Source organism: Phyllostomus hastatus, unplaced genomic scaffold (assembly GCF_019186645.2).
Source record: "Phyllostomus hastatus isolate PE091 unplaced genomic scaffold, TTU_PhHast_1.1 phas_contig_402, whole genome shotgun sequence".
In the NCBI taxonomy this organism is placed as follows: domain Eukaryota; kingdom Metazoa; phylum Chordata; class Mammalia; order Chiroptera; family Phyllostomidae; genus Phyllostomus; species Phyllostomus hastatus.
This window is the reverse complement of record NW_025333873.1, coordinates 5,304,454-5,326,516: the sequence shown is the minus strand read 5'-3', so window position 1 is coordinate 5,326,516 and position 22,063 is coordinate 5,304,454. Positions and strand designations below refer to the sequence as shown.

The 22,063-nt window shown below is 41.0% G+C and overlaps 1 protein-coding gene across 4 annotated transcripts in view; it reads right to left on the bottom strand.

Annotated features, from left to right (window-relative positions):
- ITSN2 (intersectin 2) overlaps positions 1-20,254 on the bottom strand; it is a 115,931-nt gene extending 95,677 nt beyond the window's left edge. The window contains exon 1 of one of the 4 annotated variants that reach the window (XM_045844632.1): positions 20,185-20,254. The gene's annotated coding sequence lies outside the window, so the exon portion shown is untranslated. The other 3 variants (XM_045844634.1, XM_045844630.1, XM_045844631.1) reach the window with 3 other exon arrangements.
- Positions 20,255-22,063: the final 1,809 nt, after the last annotated feature.

The following is a 22,063-nucleotide window of genomic DNA, read 5'->3' as shown; positions in this document are numbered from 1 at the left end:
TCTCCATTTCTGTGATTCTGTTCCTGTTCTAGTTGTTTGCTTAGTTTTTTTTAGGTTCAGTTGTTGATAATTGTGAGTTTGTCATCATTTCACTGTTCATCATTTTTTATCTTGTTTTTTCTTAGGTAAGTCCCTTTAACATTTCATATAATAATGGCTTGGTGATGATGAATTCCTTTAATTTTTCTTTATCTGGGAAGCACTTTATCTGCCCTTCCTTTCTACATGATAGCTTTGCTGGATAGAATAATCTTGGATGTAGGTCCTTGCCTTTCATGAATACTTCTTTCCAGCCCCTTCTTGCCTGCAAGGTTTCTTTTGAGAAATCAGCTGACAGTCTTATGGGCACGCCTTTGTAGGTAACTGTCTCCTTTTCTCTTGCTGCTTTTAAGATTCTCTCCCTATCTTTAATCTTGGTTAACTTAATTATGATGTGCCTTGGTGTGGTCCAACTTCTTTGGGACTCTCAGAGCTTCCTGGACTTCCTGGAAGTCTATTTTCTTTGCCAGATTAGGGAAGTTCTCCATTATTTTTTCAAATAAGTTTTCAATTTCTTGTTCTTCCTCTTCTCCTTCTGGCATCCCTATGATTCGGATGTTGGAGCATTTGAAGTTGTCCCAAAGGTTCCTAAGCCTCTCCTCATTTTTCTGAGTTCTTGTTTCTTCATCCTGTTCCAGTTGGATGTTTATTTCTTTCTTTTGTTCCAAATTGTTGAGTCCCGGTATCCCTCCTTTCACTGTTGGTTCCCTATATATTTTCCTTTATTTCACTTTGTGTATCCCAGCAAGGCAGATGATACAGGACTCATTTCACGGCTGAAGAACTAAAAGGTTAAATTACTTGCCTAACTTCAGCAAGTGATGAAGCCAGCATGCAATCCCAAATCTGTCTAATTCTAAAGCCACAGGCTTTATCTGCCTCTTCCTCACTTAAATGGGGATAATAATTAATGATGAGTGGGTCATAGGTTCCTGCAAGCAGCAGGTCAACCTAACGTTGGTACATTTGTAGGCGTAAAGAAAAACAAGCCTTTGGGTCTACATCAATCACACACATAAATTAGGAAGTGCTAATTATTTTTTACCACTAGGTACAACTTTTTGGGAGGAAAAGGGTGTCTCCTGAGTTACATGCCTGATGCCTGTTTTAGGCATGCGTGATTAAAGTCAGTATCCAACAAATACCTCTCTACTCCTTGGAGGGGGTAACATGCAAAGAGGGGCAATCTCGGCAGCTTGCAGCTATCATTATAATTTAATCACTGTTAATTACCTATGGTTTTATAATATTTATGTGAAGATTTTCCTGTGCATTGTAAATTAATGGAGAACTGGCATTGTTACCTTTTAGAAACCAAGAAGATATATATGGTAGAAAGCTGGCATGAAGCAAAAAAGACTGTTTTCATTTAATGTAAATCAAATGTAATTTGGAGAATGTGGGAAATATAATCACACTAAGGCAGAGAAAAGCAGAAATGCTTTAACAGGAGTAGGAAACCTGTCCTCTTCAAAAGGCCAGTAAGACCCAGAAAAAGAAAAAAATATAGCTATTATAGGTAAAAAGTAGCTTAATTAAGGTTGGATTTTTTTTGTTTGTATGGAAGCACAAAATTATACATGAACTACAGTAAATATTTAATCAAAAGCTCTCAATTTTTAAGATGTAAAAATGAAGAAATTTGTGTGAGCTGACATAGTCATAGCAAAACTGGTCCTAGAAACCTCATCTCTTACATCCAGTGCCCTAGTTTTTAAAGTTCCCCAACTTCCCTGATCAAAAACTTGGGACGTTTACTAATTCTACAGATTTTGAGGCTTATCACTAGAAGATTGTGACTCAGAAGATCATTATGTGCATTAGGGCATGAGCCTCCTTAAATGCTCTCCCTGCTTTGAGACCTGTGAAACACTAATACAAACACAGTCACTGTACAATGGAGCCAGAGCTGCCATCCCAGAGGAACCGCCTTGCAGGAATATGCCCCACACCTACGGAAAATGAAAACAGGGCACAATAACCTTCGGACAGAGAGAGCCTCAAGCAACCCTGTGCCCCAAAGAACTGTTTGCAAATATAGCCAATAATATTGTAATGACTATGTATGGTGTCAGACGGGTATAAATTTATTGGGATGATCACTTCGTAAGTTATCTAAATGTCTAATCACTACCTTATAGACCTGAAACTAATATAAGATTGTATATGTCAACAGTAATTGGAAAAATTAATTAAAAAAAAAGATAAGAAAGCAGATATTCTGACTACCAGATTGATGACTCTGGGCCTGGAAATTAAAAACATTGTTTGGAATTAGCATGCTACCTTATCTATACCAACAGAAATACCTTCCTTCTATTAATGTAATCATCCCCTGTGCTTCCTCATAAATACCTTTTGCCTTTGTCTCCTAACCCAAATATTATCTGGGCTCCTACCTGCATCAATGCTTCCTGAACAAGCTATTCTTTGACCTCAAATAAATACTCAAATAATGTTTCCACTTTCATTTTGGCCTTTTATTTTTTGGTGAACAGACCCTTCCATAGAGCTATTAGTTTTTTCTTCCAAAGCACCCACTAATATCCTTCTTCTGCTTAAATTCCTCAACTGATTACAAGTTACAGCCCAAGCTTCTTAGTATGAAACACGTCACCCTTCAGAACCTCACCCCAATCTACCACATTCACACCTAGACACTTCCCCTGGGTTCAGGTGTCTTAAGTACACCAACCTTTGAAACAGCGATGCTCTTTCACTCCCCTGCTCCTCACATCACTGCTTTCTTATCATTCTTCAACTCCCAATTCAAATGTCACCTCTCCTTTGGAAGGCTTCTGCCCTCCCAGGTAGTTAGTTACTGTCTCTAGCTATGTCCGTACACATATTCATCCCATAATAACTTCCTTTATCATAGTGTACTTCAATTTCACATTTCACATATTTGCCTATTTACTTGGGCTGGGCAGAAACCATTTTTATTTACCCCTATACGCCCAGTGCCTAAACCAGATCTCCCAGAGAAAACGCTCAACAAATATTTGCAGAACAAATGAATTTGGTAAATGGATGCTATGGGTGGGATGTTACAAAAGAAAACAACCCAGTAAACAAAGTAAGGGAAGCATGGAGAGAGGCAATGTTGAATTGAATATGTAAAAAAGAAACTGGTTGTCTGTTGATTTACTGATAGTAGCCATTCTGACAGGTGTGAGGTGTTATCTCACTGTGGTTTTCATTTGACAGCATGGGTGGATCTGGCATATATTATGCTAAGTGAAATACCGTAAGCAAAGTCAGGGAAAGACAAATACCACATGATCTCACTTATGTGTGGAATCTAGTGAACACAATAAAGTAAGGAACAAAGTATCAACAGAAATAGAAGCACAGATACATGGAACAGACTGACAACTGCCTGAGGGGAGGGTGGGTAATGGATGTAAAATGGTGAAGGGACTAACCAAAGAACATGTGTGTGTGACCCGTGGACACGGACAATGATCAGGGGATTAACTGAGGGAGAGAAGAAAGTGGGGCTGTGCGGAGGGGGAAAAGGGACAAAAGGCGGGAATAGCTGTAATACCATAAACAATTGGAAAAAAAAAAGAATTGTAAGAAAGCAAAGCAGGCTCCAAACTTCTTCCTTGAAACTCTGAAGGCATCAGAGCCATGGATTTTAGACCAAATTATCCTTTGCAACATGGTCCTTCTGTAATTTGTTTTTCTTTTCCTCTGCAGTATACTTTTAGAGATAAAGGTTTATTTCCCACTGAATTCTGCAAGTTTTATATTGGCAGGGGAAGGACTGGATTTTTTAATTACACTTCTAATCATGTTGGTTAAATGTTGATTAAGTTTAAATAAACTTGACTGAAGGTCTGACATTCAAAAGCAAGATAATCAAGTTCCTGAGGGCATGCCTTTTAAAACTTTCCCCAATCCCTCCTCCACTCTACATGCTACATTCACAGATCGACTCTCCAAACTGATTAGTTGGAAAAATGTTCCTTCCTCATCTGATTCCCAAGATCAAGGTCAGTTCTATGAGAGAATGATTGGAGCAAAACTGCCTACTTCTTTATAGTTTCTACACTAAGATCAAATTCACAGAATACACTCCTTTATCTGTTTCCCATCTATTCTTTCTTTCGTTCACCTATTTATTCATCATACATGAACTGTGATTATAAGTATCTGAAGAATGCTATGAGAACCCAGAAGATAGAACACTACTGGCAGATAAACCAAAATACAACACCTATCACAAAGGAGGTAATACCTGTGTAAGATTTGTCTAAAATGATGTCAGTGGCAAAATAAGTGGATTCTATGTGTCCTTGGAGTGAAAGACATTGTATAGGTGTGTGGGTAGGCACTGTCACAAAAAAAGGAAAAGCACCTGAACCTCAGGGAAAAAGAAGAAATGTATGACAGCCAGTGTAACAGTAGAGCCTTTCCCATTCAAATACAGTGTGATTGAGAGTTATGTGATTTCAAATAACTCAATCTTAAGTGTTAAAAGAGAATTTAACACTCCTTGGAGTTCTAGAAATTCTAAGGAGATACAAGAGTAGTGGAGTAGGGAGGAGGAATGTAGGTTTGGGAGGGGATAGCAACTTTAATGAAAGTAGCTCTGTTTTGTGTTTTACATATTAAGGCTTCTTTATAATAATTTCACTAATGACTTAACAAAGAGTTAAACAACATACTGAATTCCATCTCCATGTTAGAAACAATTAAAGGGAAACCAAAGTAATGAAGTAACTTGCCGAGATCACACCATTTAAGAAACAAAAAATGCCATACTATTGATTCTGAACTTCACTGTACAAATCACGGAGAGCCAGTATTCAAAGCACAGTATGTGTTGCAGCTGGAGATCCAGATTTGTTAGTCACTGGATATTGGGAATAGCTGTCATCATGTTAAAGAACAACAGTATCCAGGAAAAGCATATGTAAGAAACAAAAGAAGAACCTGGTCTTTGAAAGGCAGAAGAAGAGAATCCTGACAGACAGTGTAGGAAATGAACTCAGGGTTTCAGTGTTGTGAGACAGGGACACCAGTTATGAAATAACTGGCATAATCCAGGTGGTGAGAATTTGAACTTGGGCAATAAAGAATACAGGCATTTCAGAGTTAAAATGGACACGGTTTTCTGATCAGCTAAATGCAGAAGATAAAAGAAGAGCATCACGATTTCTATCTTGAGTGACTGTAGTAGAAAGGTCTAAGACAGAAGCTCTAAGAAAGTAGGGATTTGGATATTAGTTTTGGGAGGGTGAGCAACAAAATGTTCCTTTTTGAGCATACCTAATCTGATCTACTTACCAAAACAACCAAGTGGATACCTTCAAAAGATAGTATTAAATTCCATTCAAGCTAGAGACTCAGATTTGGTAGTCATCAGGGATTGGGAATAGTTGTAATCCTGTCAGTGAATGACAGTATCCACGGAAAGCATGTGCAGGAAATATAAAGAGAACAACCAGAACAGAGGTTGAGGGAAAGGAGAGACATCAGGATCTAGAAGCAAGAGGTGTTTTAAGGAGATGGTGGTCATTTCAGCCAAATGTCACAGAAGTCAAGAGTAAGCCATTAGTTTTTGCAGTCTGTTGTGAATACAGTTCCAGTACACTGACCTGGCAAGGTAAGTCTAATTGAAATAGATAAAGCAGTGAGCGGAAGGTGAAGTGGAGGTGATTCTAGAAGTATGTTGTTAAGGGAAGGGGAAGAAAGGGTGAGAGGTGAGACAAGAGGCCTCAGGAAAGAGGCAATGTTATAAGGCCATTTTTAGAAGAAGAGGAAGAGATTTAATTTCCAAAAGGCAAAAGGGAAGATTACCTGATGAAAATTAGGGTCCAGAGGAAGTCAAGTAGACAGTTCTAGAGCATAAAGGGGCAGACATTTCTGGCTCTGGGAATACACAACAGGAAAGGCAGTAGGATGCATAAAGATATCCATAAGTTTGGAGGCAGAAGAAAAAGGAGTTGAGAACGTACACCTTTTCTTTGCAACCCTGCTTTCTCTCTTTTCATTGGGCCCAAACAACAGTCCAAAGGGCAGGGCTGAAAAGAGACTCTTTTAACCCAAAAACCAGTATCATCCAGAGCCTTGCCGTTGTCAATTTTTTAGTCTATTATGAACAATATTAAGTAACAAGTCTATTTTACCAAAAACAGTAAACTGAAATTACCAATCTCATCTTAAATACAGCCATGCTATATCCAATAATAAAAACTACAGAGGGCTCTGGCTGAGAACCGAAAGGTCACAGGTTTGACACCAGGTCAGGGCACATGCCTGGGTTGTGGGCCAGGTCCCCAGTTGGGGGCTTGTGAGAGGCAACCAACTGATGTTTCTCTGGCACGTTGATGCTTCTCTCCCTCCCTTCCTCATTCTCTGAAAATAAATAAATACAATATGTTTTAAAAAAACTACAGAGGAAAAACACCCTCCACACCATGGAGGCCTAAACAGACTGACATCCAAACTGATGCCATGCCCCAGCAGGGTCTGCAGAGCTCCCGCCTGTGACTGGTAATTTTCAGTCTCAACCAACCAAAACACAATCAGAACAAGAGAGTAGAGGAAAGAAAATCAAACCAATAGCCAATAAATAGAAAAGCATTCATCCATTTCCATTCTATCAGGCCAACTTAAAGTTGTTAAAAAAAAAAAAAAAACAACCACCACCACATTTCAATTATTGGAAGTAAAGCATACTTTCACTGTTGCAAAAAACAATGCTCATAAAAGCATAAAATAATAAATGTGGAATGAGAATTTTTAAAAGCCAACTCCAAGTTTTGACAGGGAGAAAAATTACCAGGAAAGAACAGAGATTCTAACATGGAATTAGCCACACACACTGAAATCAACAATGTGCCCAGGCAATGTTGGCCACTGAGCGGCGACACCCAGCCACAGAGAAGTCCCCAGGCACTTCAAATCACAAACTCTCTTCGCCAATCTGAATGCTTTAATTTCGAGAGGTTGTGGACTTCTTTAAAAAAAAAAATCTAGCAGACCTACAGTTTGCTCTCTTTGGAAGAATACAAATGCACAAAATGTGGTATACAATTTCAAATGTTTCAGACCTCCAAAGTTAATCTGTGGACTTTCAGAGGACTTGTGTCTTCTATACTTAAGATCCTTAACTTTCATATACACAATTCCCATTTTCAAAAATGTGTAAGATACTGGACTGGGAAAAAATCTTTTCCAGTTATGTAATCCATTCATTCTCAGACTAGTCTAACCATGGCCTGCCAAAGTGGGACCAGAGGGCCAACCTACCCCTACCTACTCCTATTTTCCAGTTGAAAAATAAACTCTATGATAAAGAATTATAGCAATGCAACACTAATTACACAAAAGCAAAAATCACCAACAAAACTAAATTTAACATTAATTCTAACACTGCATTAATTCAAGAACAGCAGCAACTGGAACTGCATCAAACTCAAGAGAAGATCATCAATAGTACACTGAAAATAGTATCCATGAGTGTGAGCACGCAGAGCAGGAATTTTTCAAATCTACCAAAGCACTGTATATCTAACAAATTTCTTAAAAGGAAACTAAATCAGAGCTTTCAGTAAGCTCTAGAAATTTGCTAATTTTAGGTTAGTACTTGCTAATAATGAAAACTAAATTTCAGTAATCCTTTATAACTCAGATTATCATTAAGTAGCCCATACTAATATTGGGTTGGCCAAAAAGCTCATTGGGGTTTTTACATATGATGGCTCTAGTAGTAGTTGGTTGTCTTTAACTTCATTCAAGACACTTTTGTTAGACTGTATTGTGAGAGCTGACATATCAATGTGCATTTAAAAAATTTATATCAAAATTGATGAATTTTTGTGTAGCCATTTTAATATTGAAGACAGAACATGCAACATTTTTGGCCTATTATGCTTAATTATTTCAAGAAAGGTAAAAACACAACTGAAATGTAAAAAAAGATTTATTTAGTATATGGAGGAGGTGCTGTGCTGATCAAATGTGTCAAGTGTTTTTGCGAAATTTCATGCTGGAGATTTCTCGTGGACAACGGTCCATGGTCAGGTAGACCAGTTGACGTCGATAGCGATCAAATAGAGACAATAACTGAGAACAATCAATGTTATACCACACAGGAGCTGGCCAACATATTCAAATATCCAAATCAATAATGTTATTGGTGAAAATGAAAAATGTGTCTTTTATTTTATGGAGAAAAACATATGGACTTTTTGGACAACCCAATACATAAAAATTGAAGACTATGGGAATGGAATAGCAATAGCCCCTAAGAATTGAGAAAATGACTTGCATTTTGGTTTTATTCATTGGGAAAAGTCTCCTGACCTAGCACATATCTTGAACCATACTGGGAACCAACAATCTAATCCAATGATTTTCAAACATTTTCCTCTATGATTCTATGTAATAATCCACTAATAGCATAAAAGCTAACCTCCTTCACTGGACCCCTAACACATTGCTGGTGGGAATGTAAAATGATTAAACGGCTTTGGAAAACAATTTGGCAGTTCCTCAAAATGTTAAATGTTAAACAAAATGTTAACCATATAACTCAGCAATACCACCATTAGGTATGCAAAAACTTGCACATGAGTGCTCACGACAGTATTATTTATAATAGTAGAAAACGTAGAAACCCAAATGTCTGTCAAATGGATAAACAAAATGTGGCACCTCCATACAACAGAATATTATTTGGCCTTAAAAAAGGAATGAAAAACTGATACATACTACAACATGAATGAATGCACACTAAAAACATCATGGTAAGTGAAAGAAGCCAGTCACACACAAAAATATACCCAAATATTGCATGTTCCCATTTCTATGAAGTGCCCAGAATGGGCAAATTAAGAGACAGAAAGTAGATTAGTGGTTACCTAGAATTAGGGGTGCTTGGGGAGAGAGAGTGGCTGCTAATACGTGTGGGGGGGCATTCTTTTTGAGATGATGAAAATGTTCTAAATTTAGATTAATGGTAATGGTTATACAATTCTGTGAATACACTACTATCACAAAATTTTAAAATAGTAAACTTTAAAAGGGTGAATTTAATGTTATATGAATTGTATTTCGATACAGTTGTTATTTTAAAAATCTAATCCTTCACATGGCATACAAGATGTTTTAGGGTCTGCCCACTGCCTATTTTTGCAGCATTGGAATACCTTTTCTCCCCATCTTATCATTCTACCTGTGAACCTGTGGGGTTACCTGCTTCTCGGTGACACTTCTACCTACAAAAGCTTCCTTTGCCACATTCCCATTTCAACGTGTATTTATCTCCATTAAACTACTTATCACCTAGTACTGTCACATTTGTTTTCATGCCTGCCCACCTCTATTAGACTATGGTCCTGTGAATGTCTCACTCTCATATACCTAAGGCCCAGCCAGGCACTAAAATATCCTTTAACAAACACAAACCCTTTTACTCGGAGAGATCAGCATTCTTTCAATTGCACTGAGGACAAGCAGGCTGATAGACTGTGAACTCTGAAAACAGATCCGCCAACTAGAGTTTGAATCCCAGTGCAATTACTCCTTAGCCTTGTGAACTTCCACATGACTTAGCTTTAATTTCCTAACCTATAAATGTGGACAGCTGTACCTAAATGCCAGGCTGTTTTAAGGCTTAGATATCATGTATGTAAAGCATTTGTACTTTGAAGATGTTCATATAATGGCTATCACTGCTATTATTTCAACATTCTTTTCAACTACAACAGTTAACTTGATTTCACTGAAGTTGAGACAACAAACTATAGTTGCATACTTACTGCTAAAAAGAACATATTTTTATTTAATCAGTATTTGTGAAAAAGGTTACTATTATTTTTACCTAGAGGCTTGGGGCCCCAAATTCACACAGCATGTCAAGACTTAAAGGCTTTAAAGAAGATAACTCTTCTATCCAAACTTAGTTCTTCTAGTTCTGTAAATCTGCAGCTTCAGTTTAAGATGTTTAAATATAAATTGTAAGTTTGGACTTTTGTAAACATTAAGTTTAGCTTACAAAGAATCAACTAATAAACCAAGAGGGCAGTTAGTACTCCAATTATATTGAAGATTTAAATTAAACCAACTTTGGAAGAATCAGTCAACAGCTCTGAACAAGGCAATTCACCCACACAGAAGGGAAAAAACACCTAAGAATAGCTTGTGAGTAAGCCCGCACTGTTGTAAGGGAAGGATGGGGGGCACCAGCTATTTAGCCTATTCTCCTCCATCTCTCATCAAGACTAAGTAGTAAGCAAAATTATTTACTTAACTTTAATAAGAAGTACAGAAGTAAAAAAATTCATATGCAATCAAACCTCGGTTCTTGAACATCTTGGTTCTCAAACAATTTGGTTCTCAGAAAGAAATGTCTCTGTTGTCTAACCAAAAAGACTTTGGGTCTCCATTCTCTACCTGACAACCCTTTGATACCTGTGTGGTCAGTCACACATTCTCTTCAGTTTTCAAACAAATCACCCCTCTAACAGTTTTTTGGAATGAATTAAGTCAAGAACCAAGGTTCTACTGTAGATACTTCACCTTCAAGTAAAATATCCCTTTGAAACAAAGATAACTTTCTAAGTTCTGAAGCCATTCAAGAAAACACAAAGAAAAAAATAAACAGATTCAACTAAATGAATATTTTAAACTTCTGTTGAAAATAAAATTCAAAAGTAAACAAATGGGGGAAAAATCACAACAAATATGACGGTCAATATTTTTAATGTACGGAGAGGTATTAAAATAGATAATGAAAACACTAAGATCTCAAATAAATAAACACGTTCCCAAAGAAGAAATAAAACTGGTTAATAAATATTAATATCATTAATAATCAAGAAAATGCAAATGCAAATGAAGTTTTATTTTGTTTCTCCTTATACACTGATTTTTTTAAAAAACAAGCCTTGGCTGCAAAGGCGAGAGGAAGTAAGTGCTGCAGACACAGCTCGGTGGGGGGGGCACACTAGTACAGCTCTTCAGAGGGCAATGTAAAAATGTACAGAATCCTACCAATATCCATATGCTCTAAGTCACTAATTTTACTTCTGGGAATCTCTCACAGGGAAATAATAATAAATGTGGGAAATGCCTTATTTACATTCACTATAATTATTATAAAAAATGGAAATAATGAGTCCAACAATGGAAGAATGAAGTGAGCCAAGTATTAATGCTGCCACTTAAATATATGATATGTGAATTATACTTCAATAAACCTTTTTAAAACAACAAGTTCAGCTAGACCATGTAATAACATGGAGACTGGTTCTTATAATTTAAAATGTATGATTTATATAAATATGTACTGCCCGGGCTGGAGAAACTGACCACAGTGAACCACACTCAGTCAAGTGCTGGCCTGAGAACCAAAGGGTCACTGGTTTGATTCCCAGGCAGGGCACATGCCTGGGTTGCCGGCCAGGTCCCGGTGGGGCACATGAGAGGCAAACACACACTGATGTTTCTCTCCCACTCTTTTGTCCACCTTTTCCCTCTAAGAAGAAAAATAAATAAAATCTTTAAAAATATATACAAATATGTACTTACCATTATGAAAATAAAAACAGCAGCCAACAACTACTGAATACTTATCAAAAGCCAAGCCCTACACTCAGGCCTTTCCATGTTATCATTGTTTTCATGATTATCAGAGCCATTTTAGAAGGGTGGATGGCCCAGGGCCCCTCGGCAACCATTAGGCCAGCCCAAAACAAGTAACATTTGAAAGGAGCACTCACTGTACAAATTTTCACAGTGCCCTTGAGAATATTCAGAAATGGTTTTTGAAACGGAATTTTAATTATTTCAGAAAAGAAAGTAACAGTGGCCCTGACCCACCCTTTCCCTCCACCCACAGTCAGAGCAGCCACCCTCGATAACCCAACCAAAAGAAAAGCTTGATTATTATTGTTACATTTATGGAGAATTTATTATGAGAGGGTCACATTAGACATATTGTATATTATCTCTTCATCCTCATAACAACCCTATGGGTAAATATTATGAAATCTCTACTTTTTAAAGAAGAGAAAACTGAAGCCTAGTGAGACTGTTATATTCACAAAGCTAATATAAGGCTAAACTAGAACTAAACTCCTAATCGGACAGCAAAAGCCATGTTCCTAGCCATAATGTACTAGAAGTCATGTGCAGTAATTCATATGTAATAACAAAACGAAAAGACAGGTGGGTAGGAGATGCTAACATTGTCTTTGGTTGCTGGACTTAGAATGACTTTTTCCTCCTTTTTCCCCCCTATTTTACAAAGTTTCTTCAATCAGTATGTATTATTGTCATAATGAAAAAAATATACCACATGAGAAATGAAGAGGAAAAGAATTTGGAAAAAATACTTTAAATGACAAATAAATTATACTGTTAATATATAAAGGGCTTACCCATTCTTCTTTAAGACCAGCAAGCAGTATACCTCAAAATTAAACCAGTAAATTATGAGAATGATGTCTTTTATCACAGCTGGAGGAACACAAACATGATGAAGCCCGGAGAGAAAAGTAGTTGAGGTCTAATGCGTTAACAGTCAGGGACAGGTGTGATGGAAGCTGAAGTCTTCAAAGACAAAAGCTTCAGGGTTTATTTTTTCCCCTAAGGCTTCCAGTTCACCAAAGTTCCCTGGGCATTTTAGAATCTTATCTCGATTACATCAGGATAGTCCAACTTCCCCCATTACGTTGGAAAAGGGGGAAGTCAGATGAGAAATTGAGCCGTTTCATAAGAAGAAAGCTAGAAGGAAAATTAAGATTTTTCTGAATACTAGAAAAGGTATACTGGGAAGAGAGGGATTTATTTCATCAGGATTTACCCAGAGGCAAGATTAACAATCCCCAAAAACACTTTAAATAACATACTGTTCCCAGAATGTGAAATTTCCACATCTGTTTTCACTCAGTTTTAGTTTCTAGCCACCCCCCGCCCCCGCCCTTGTCCCTCCTTCCCCACTGGCCTTCAAAGCCCAGTTCCAATGTTACTTCCTTAGTGTAAGTGTCCCTATTTTACTATACACTTGGGAGGCTGATTATTTTCCTGATATCACCATGCACACCTTTCATTCAAATCAACAAATATGTACCGAGTCATTAGATGTGTAAAATCTGTCCTGGCTGGTGTGGCTCGGTGGACTGAGTGCCAGCCAGGGCCGCCGGTTCGATCCCCGGTCAGAGCATATGCCTGGGTTGAGGGCCAGGTGCTTGGTTGAAGGCCTGCAAGAGGCAATTGATTGATGTTTCTCTCGCACATCAATGTTTCTCTCCCACATCAATGTTTCTCTCCCTCTCTTTCTCCCTCCTTTCCTCCTCTCTAAAAAATAAGTATCTTTTTAAAAAAAGTATTAAAGCAGGAAATGGAAGTTAGACCAACTTAAAATTCTATAAGTGCTATAAGTATAAAGGACAAAAGATGGGCACTTAACTTTGCCCTGGTCAACCAGATAGTTGTTAGCTGAGAAATTCCAGAGGAAATGACTCCTAAACCGAGTAATGAAGAACTAAACAAGAGGTATGTACAAACCAGTGGGCTAGGAAGAGGAAAAAGATTTTCAAGAATTGGGAGCAGGAATGGACCAACACAGAGGAAAAAGCTATTTGAGAATGTGAAAGACAATGCCAAAGGACTGTGTAAATGGAGCTAAAAAAAGTGCCTATTTCATAAGTATTTTTAAAAATTAAATGAGTTAATAAATATAATAAATTAAAATAGTTCTATACATAGGAGGTGCTATAAAAATCTATAAACAAAATTAAAAAACACACCTGAAAAGAAATTTGCACTTATATGGCAAAGAGTCACTATTCTTAACATGTAAGGAATTCTTAGAAGTAACCAAGAGATGAACACGCCAAGGACGTGAGAAAAGTGCCTCCCTTCTCCCACTAGGTTTTCAGCCTTTACAGCACACAGAGAATGACGGTTATGCAAGCCTTCCCAGTCTGCATCCTTCTTGGCAAATTTCATTAATCTTGAAATTCTCACTTATATTCACTGAAAGAATTTTATACTCACTAAATGTTACATAAGTAGTGAGATGTATTAACTTGACCTACTTAATTCTTGTATTTATGTGGTCAAGTGTGAAGGAGGAATAGGGTGGTAAGAAGGGTCCAAATGACTATGCCAGCTTGTTTCACCGAGAGGAAATGATAAAGCAACAATTATCAGTGTCCTCCAAACTAGAGCCTGCTAGGTCGTTATCTATTCAGGGTCTGAAATCTGACATTGCAGACCATTCTTTCCCATTGTCAACCTCATACTAGGCAAGCACTCTCCCCAGTAAGTGGAAGTTATTTAAGCACCTTGATTCTAAGATTTTGAAGAGATAATCCAAAACCCCAGTAGGTTTCGTTTTGTGTTTTTGTTTGTTTCTTTTTAAGAGAGAGACCTTTTCTTTCTTTAGGCTGTTTTTGGTGCCTTCACCCCCAAATTAGGGAGATTAAAAGGCAGATTCTTTGTTCAGAGATAATATTGTGGGTCAGAAGGAATTCCAGTGAAGATGGTGGCATAGTCAGACACAGCTTGCCTTGCACAACCACAACAAAATTACAACTAAAGTATAGAACCACCAACACTAAGAACCAACAGAAATCGAGTTGAATAGAAGCCTGTGAACTATGGAATTAAAGAAACCACTTCCATCCACACTGAACTTGCAGATTGGTGCCAAATCTGAGACTCCATCCACCTGGCTAACACTGTTTGACCCGCCTTGGAAATCCCCAGAGACCCCATCCAACTTATGGGCCCACCCAAGCTGTTTTTCCATATGAATGGTGAGTCTTGGTTCCTGCTTCATAACTTCCTAAATCAGCTCAAACATGCAGCAGCTGGCCTCAGTGAGCCCCAGGCCTGGCATTAGCAGCAGCCAGCCTAGATTCACAATTTAAGCTTCCCCTGGGAATCTCCAACTACAGCACAAGTAGCAGCCATCTCACATTGCTTTATATAACCCAGGCAGGGTGGCCCTGGGCAAAACACAGGTGGGGTCTGATCTTGGCCTGAAACACCTGGGACACCCCTGGGCCAGTGCACCCAGTGGATAGCTACAGACCACGTAGGAGTACCACCACCCTGCCCCTGCACAGCTGATCCTCCATGGAAGGCAGACGTTAGAGGTTGGTGGTCAGTGATCACAGTCAATCCTTGCAGCTGACTGGCCTGGGTAAATGTCTCCCATTGATCTGCCAATAGCAACCAAGGCTCAACTGCAAGAAGAGGTAGTACTCAGCCCACAGAAAGGGTGCACCTCTAGTACACAGCTTGGGTGATAAGGGAAGCTGTGCCACTGGACCCTACAGGACACCTACTGCATTAGGCCACACTACCAAGCCATGGAGTCAAAGCAGCTCTGCCTAATACACAAAAACAAACACAGGGAGGCTGCCAAAACAAGGAGACAAAGAAACATGCCCCAAATGCAAGAAAACATCAAAACTTCAGAAAAAGGGCTAAATGAAATGGAGATAAGCAATCTCTCAGATGCAGGGTTCAAAACTGTTCATAAGGATGCTCGAGGAACTTAGGACCTTAACAGCATGAAAAAGATCCAGTCAGAAACAAAGGATACGCTAATTGAAATAAAGAACAACTTACAGGGAAACAACAGTGGAGTGGATGAAGCTGAGAATCAAATCAATGATTTAGAACATAAGGAAGCAAAAAAACAATCAGTCAGAACAAGAAGAAAAGAGAACCCCCAAAACGAGGACAGTGTAAGCAATCTGTGGAACAACTTTTTAAGCAATCCAACATTCCCTTCATAGGGGTGCCAGGAGAAGAGAAGATCAAAAATTAGAAATCTATTTGGAAAAAATAATTCAAGAAAAGTTTCCTAATTTGGTGAAGGAAATAGACATTCAAGTCCAGGGAGCACATAGAGTCCCAAACAAGATGGGTGCAAAGAGGCCCACCCCAAGACATATCATAATTAAAATGTCAAACAGAGATGGGAAGAAGGGGTGGGAGAATGGGTGAAAAGAGAGGGGAGTAAGAAGTACAAATAAGCAGTTACAGAATAGTCATGGGGACGTAAAGTACAGTATAGGAAAGGAATGGGAGTAGTCAAAGAACTTACATGCATGACCCTTAGACATGAACAAGGGCATGGTGATTGCCTAAGGGAGAGGGGGTTGACAGGTGGAAGGGGGCAAATGGGAAAAAAAACAAGACAACTGTAATAGCATAATCAATAAAATATAATATAAAAAAAGATTGTGGGTCAGTCCTACTCTTTTCAGCCTTCATGTATGGATTGTTTTGAAGCTAAGATTAAAATTTAAGGGCAAAAAAAGCTAATTTCTTTATCTTTCGCTAAGTTAAAGAAGATTTTAAAAAAGGAGTTTATTTTGAAACTCCTTTTGAAAAGGCTAGTTTATTTTGAAATATGTCACTGAAGCAAGTTGGAACAATAATAGATATTATTTCTTAAGTAATATATTAAGCGGTGGTCACTGTGCTGAGCACTTCATATTATGTACAACAATACTATGACCCAAGTGCTATTACCATCATCTCCACTTTACAGATGAGGAAACAAGCATACAGAATTAAAATAAGGATTGTATGACCATTTGGTGTTGGATCTGGGAGCTTGAAAGTCTGTACCCTTATCTACTGTAGTAATGATGCAGATAAATAAAATTTTTATTAAACCATGTATACTTTTCTAAAATGACTAAGCATTAGCAAAGAAAATGATCTAGAAAAAATAAAAACAGTTGCTTAAATGAAACAAGTTAAATGTCTGGTAATACTTCCCTACATGTCTACCATAACCACTGCTGAATACCTCCACAAGTAAATAAATCACTCAGTGTCTTGACATAGTTGAGAAATTACTTTGAAGTGAATTTCTCAAAATACTACTACACATTTGCAAATGAAATATGCCGTCCTCTTGGCACTGTAAAAATACATTATTTTTTGATGCATTCACTGTCCTATTTTTGCCCCGCTTCCTCCCCTCCTCCCCCACTTCCTCTCTGCCTTCAGATCCTTGAGACCAGTTCAGTTCCTCCTTCTCAAGAACACCTCCTGGCACTCTGACCACAGGGCTCTAACATCAGTCTCTGTGCTCTGTAGTTACAGGATGGTACCAAGTCAAAATTAACTCAAGTAAAAAATACAGCATTTCTCCTGCATCTTCGTTTCTAGATCTATCCATTTACACAATTCTAAAGATCTTCCCGCTTCATACCTGGAATCCTGGCTTCGGCAATTAGTACATGAAAAGAGTCTGCCTTTTTCTTTTTAGCTTTTTTCCAAAAACAGTGATTCCACAAAATTTTCCATAAATAAGGTATTAAAAAGATCAGAATAAAAATAAACAAGAAATGCACTGTTAGATGGTAATAAATATATCACATTTTAGTAATATAATTATTCTGAATAATTTCTGAAACTTGTTAGTACAAATGCTTTATAAGTAAATATAGTATATAAAAATGCTAATTACCTATCGATGGACTAATGGGTACTTTCATTCATTTACTCAACAAATGTTTCTTGAATGCCCAACAGGTTCTTTAAAAAGAAAACTTCTGAACTAAGATGAGTGGGCCAGATAACTGCACAGGTGCTGAAGTTGGAAGGACTTGGTTTGAAACCTGGCTCAGAGACCAGGAGTAGTCAGTTACCCTGCAGGTTAACATTTCACTTATCTATTTGATGGGAGGAAAATAACTACTCACAGTCCTTGTGAGCTTTAAATGACTCTGTAAAACAGCACAGGAACTAGCATGAGGTAAGTGACAGGCATGGTAAACAGATCTTAAATATACACATATGAAGTATATGTAAAATAAATGACAGGCCTGGCAAACATAGTTCAGCACTGAAGAAAGTCATTAAAGGAGATGGCCAATAAATGTTCTGTCTTACTAGAGAGAAGGGAATTGGTGAAACTTTATTTTAAAGATACATTAAAAATAAAAATCCTAAGGTTATATAAGAAATTTTCCAGTTTTTAAAAGAAAGAAATATTGAGTATATAGGGTGAAACGACCGAACAGTCAAGATAAGAAAGAAGGAAAAGAAGAGGCACAAAGAAAACGTGGAAAGCTGCTGAGTTTGGGTGATGGGTGTAGAGTGGCTCTTTATACCATTCTACTTGAGTGAAAATATAACCTTTTAAAATATAATCACAACCCCAGAGCACGCCTGACACATTTCCTCAGATTCAAGAGAGATCAGGATGATAGCCTTGAGATCTGCTGAACTAACAATAGCACCTCCCAGCTCAATAATGCAGTGCAGGTCAAGTCTTCTCAGACAATTCTACCTTTCACTGTAAAGGTGAGCAAAAGGAACACTTACCCGCATTAAAGAGTAATTAATGCTGCTCATTAACATTATGTTAAAACAGCAGCATCGCACATTGTTTCCATGTCCTTCAACAGCACGAAATTCTGCTTGTTCTTAAATGAAGCTTTTAAACAACGACTTCCACCTTATATACTTTTTAAATGACAACAGCTATATGTCGATCATATCTCAATAAAGCTAGGGGAGAAAGAAATTACAAGGGAATCGTAGGCACAGTAAAAAAAACCTAAAGATGTGCACAGAGTTGCCACTACCTTCACATTTTGAGCGGCATCATTACTAATTTATGTAAAGGTGATGTTTCTACATCGCGTTCAGGTTTTATCACTGATTAACAATGCAGGAAACCTGCACAGGGAGAGAGAGGCAAAAATTTTTCTTAAGAGGCTTAAGGAGCTTAACCTACAGAGTCTATGCTCCCTAAATTAAGCTGACTAAAAAAAGCACCTCGCCTATTTCTGGGTGAGCAAGTAAACACTAGTAACAAACTACAGCATTTAGTAAGGCAATCCTTTTTTATCTTCACCTTAATTCCTATCATACATAAAGTGGTTACCTCTATTATAAATGTTCCTATTCCAAAATGAATGCAAGCCTCAAATGAAGCACAGAAGCCATAAGCAATCCTTTCACGACAAAGCACAGCATCTTTCTACAGAATGCAAAGCCATCTGTAGTTTCAGCCTCGGCTTACCCACTTACCACGCACCTGCAGGTGTCTTTTTAAAAAATAATAATTCGCAATAAACTTTACTGTGGTCTAAGAGGCTGCCATCTCTCCGTGCTTCCTGTATACCCTGGAAGTCAATAACGCTGACGTCAAATTGTAACATTTCCCAACTTTGGTCTAAGGCGAGCGGTGGACGCAGAGCATCCACCCGCTGGCCTCTCCGGACTCGGGCGAGTTTGACGCACCGGGATGCGGCTCACCTGATTCTGCACCAAGCATTGCCAAGAAGAAGGGAAACTAATTCCGGGGAAAGAAAATGGGTCCCCGAGCAAGCGTGCGGGCGCCCCGAAGGGATCCGTCCTGCCGTCACCCCAAAAGCGAGGGGGCTATGCCCCGCCCCCGGCCCTCGGCGGCGTCCACACCTGCCCGGAAGGGCCGCGGCCGGGGCTCGGCGCCGAGAAGGGGCAGCCCGGCCCTGGCCCTTCGGCGTCCCCCGGCCCCGCGGCGGGGGAAGGACTCTGAGGGCAGGAACCGGAGGTTTCCGCCCGGCGCCGCCAAACCCGCCAGAGGCCTAGCCCCGGGGCAGCCCCGGCTCCGGCGGACGCGTCCGCACGCCGCCCGCGCCCATCCCCGTCTGCGGAGCCCTCCGCGGCCGGAGCGACTGCGCCCGCACCTGCCCGGCGCCCGGCCGCCGGCTGGCCGCCGCTTCACCCACCTGGCGCCTCCGCCGCGCGTCCAGCACGTCACGGCGCGACCCCGCGCCCCTCGGCACCGGCGGCGCGGGTGCGGGCGGACGTCGGGAGACCCTGCTCGGCCGCCGCCGGGTTCGTCGCCGGGCCGCCGACAGCGAACCTGTTGCGCAGCCCGTCACGGCCGCTCGCGCGTCGCGGCGCCGCCTCAGCCCCACAACAACATGGCGGCCGCAGCCTCCGCAGGAAGCCGGGGGGCGGGGAGGTAGGCGACGGGCCTGGCAGCTGACAGTCGGCCGGCCCGCCCGCGCCGGGCGCCGACTCCCCACCCTAGCGGGCTCGAAATGGGCCGCGGCGAGGCTCTGCACCCCCAAACACTCGCTACCCCTTGGGTCTGGCCCTGTGCCCTGGAAGCCCGGACCCGCAGCCCGTCACGGAGCTGCGACGACCCACCTGGCTCCACCTCCCCGAGGTGACTTGTCGAGGTTGGGTGGTGCGTTTCCTGCCGCCAGAGACCCCGAGGTTTTGGGGAGCTCCGAGCATCCGGCACGGCCCTGCGGCACGTGGGCCGGGGCGCTCTCTGGGGCCTTCTCACCCTCGGAGGTTTCTTTGGGAGCCCGAGCCCCTGGGCGTGGGGCAGTGCGGTGGGGGGTGGGCCTTCCCACCCTAGCTCCTGGGTCTGCTACCGGTCTCGGGGCCTTCCCCGGTAACCCAGGAAGGCTAACCGTGCCCCCTGTCATCCACCCAGCGTTCCTCACCTGCCTCCCCGACACACAGGAAAAGGCCAACAAGGTTGGGGCGTCCCTACCCCCGTCCATACTGGAGAGCAAGCCCCCCACCCCGCACTGGGCAGTAGGAACACGTGCGTCTCTCCCCCGACGCCACTACCTGCGGCCCTGCAGTAGCCGCACATTCTCCCCCACCCCGTGGCCGCAGGACAGCGCCTGGTCTCTCACAAAGGACCACATTTCAACTCGTGTCACCTCCCTGCATGGAGGGCTGGCCCTGGACACAGCGCTCCCTTAGGAGAAAGGCTTTCTGTTATTGGGGTTGGAGGAGGAGCTCCTACAGGCCTAACAAGTGGGGTCCAAGGCCCAAGATTTCTGTTGGAGTGTAGAGGCAGGGTGGGGGCTGGTCTGGTGTTCAGAACTCAAATCCCGGTGACTCGCGTTGGTGAAGGAGGAATCGGTAAGGATCACGTGGTTCCGTGGCTTCCCTTCATTCCCTCACTTGCTACGGTAGGTAGGGGTAGGTAGGTGTAGGTAGGTGTAGGTAGCGCGGCGGGGCCGGGCCGGAGGGGGGTGGCCCCAAAGCCCAGGCCTGTGTGAACCGGCCGGTCGACTCCTGGGAGGAACTTAGCCAACATCGATGACGATAAACAGGCTTTTCCCGCTCTCGCACTCAGCGTTTTTCCTGACTCTTCGATTAGGACCTGACCGAGACCTGACGGACAGGTCCTGAGCTTCAGTGACACACAGAGGCCTGACTCCTTGGTATTGGTCTAGGAGGTCCCTTACCTGCTGGGACCGGTCCATCTGCAAACAAACCAGCCGAGCTAGGGTTGCGCTTGGGAGCACATGGTCTCATTCTCATGGCAGGCATCAGCAGTTAATTGTGCTGCTTCCTCTTAGAGCCCGTACTCAAGAGCCTAAGCTTCCGTATTCTTCTCAACACAGTGCTCCAGAGAGTTGGACTGTAAGGTGAAAGCTATTTTTTGTCTGTTTGTTTCTGATAGGCAAAGAGCCAGCCTCCATTTCCCTCCCATCATTTGATCAATGTCATTTGTGTTTCTGGGTTCTGGACGTCGTGCAATTCATTCTTTGAGTCCTCTTTCTGAAGGAGGTGCCAAATCATTGGTGGGACAGAAACGAAGTTTGTGGCTAGGAATGTTTATACAGAAATAAAGAAAAAGCCCTGGCTGGTGTGACTCGGTGCATTGAGCACAGGCCTGCAAGCTAAAGGGTCACTGGTTCAATTCCCAGTCAGGGCACATGCCTGGGATGCAGGCCAGGTCCCTAGTAGGGGGTGTGTGAGAGGTAACCATACATTGATATTTCTCTCCCTCTCTTTCTCCCTTCCTTCCCCTCTCTCTAAAAATAAATAAAATCTTTAAAGAAAAGAAATAAAGAAAAACATTTTTTTAAAGACTCCCTAAAGTAAACCCAAAAGCTAACAACCTGTGATGGAAACTGGTGTCCTGTATACAGTTAGGAGGCTATGCTATCCCAAGCACTGAAGCAACTGTATTCCAGGGTTTCCTTCAGAACTTTAAGGCAAGTTTGTCCTTCCTATCCTTTCAATATCTATGATTCACATGGGTGATACACCCACC